The sequence below is a fragment of the Macaca fascicularis genome, chromosome 4 (assembly GCF_037993035.2).
Source record: "Macaca fascicularis isolate 582-1 chromosome 4, T2T-MFA8v1.1".
NCBI classification, from domain to species: Eukaryota; Metazoa; Chordata; class Mammalia; order Primates; family Cercopithecidae; genus Macaca; species Macaca fascicularis.
Window position 1 is genome coordinate 148,230,142 of NC_088378.1, and position 931 is coordinate 148,231,072.

The following is a 931-nucleotide window of genomic DNA, read 5'->3' on the forward strand; positions in this document are numbered from 1 at the left end:
CGGTGGACAAATCAGCCTATGATGTAGGGAAAGGATGTGCCTTTAACTGTTAACTTGACTTAAATTTACTTAAAGCTGCATCCTTTTTAGTCTTTAATCATGAAATGTTCATTAAGACTCCCTGACACAGAAATCAAGGAAGAGTCAGCTGGGTGCAGTGGTTCACACCTGTAAGTTCAGTACTTTGCGGTGGGGGGCGGGGGGGGGGGGGGCGCCAAGGCAGGAGGATTGCTTGAGCCTACAAGTTTGAGACCAGGCTGGGCAACATGAGACCTTGTCTCTACAAAAATAAAATTAGGCGTGGTGGCACACACCTGTAGTTCCAGCTACTCAGGAGACAGGTGGAAGAATGCCTTGACCCTGGGAGTTTGAGGCTACAGTAAGCTGGGAGCGTATCACTGTACTCCAGCTTGAGAGACAGTGAGACTCTGTCTCAAGAGTGCCACAGTCTTGAGAGACTTCTTGGAGACTTCTGAGAAATGAACTTGGTCTTTTCAATACCGTAAACTTGGAGGTTTGAGATCTGCATGGTTTTATTCTAAGTACAAGAAAAGGAGCTAGTAGCATGTTTTTTTTTCTTCTCCCTCTATTGGACCATTTCCTGTATCACTAATGTGCTTTGCCTCAAACTTTTTTTTTTTTTTTTTTTTTTTTTTGAGACGGAGTCTTGCTCTGTAGCCCGGGCTGGAGTGCAGTGGCCGGATCTCAGCTCACTGCAAGCTCCGCCTCCCGGGTTTACGCCATTCTCCTGCCTCAGCCTCCGGAGTAGCTGGGACTACAGGCGCCCGCCACCTCGCCCGGCTAGTTTTTTGTATTTTTAGTAGAGACGGGGTTTCACGGTGTTAGCCAGGATGGTCTCGATCTCCTGACCTCGTGATCCGCCCGTCTCGGCCTCCCAAAGTGCTGGGATTACAGGCTTGAGCCACCGCGC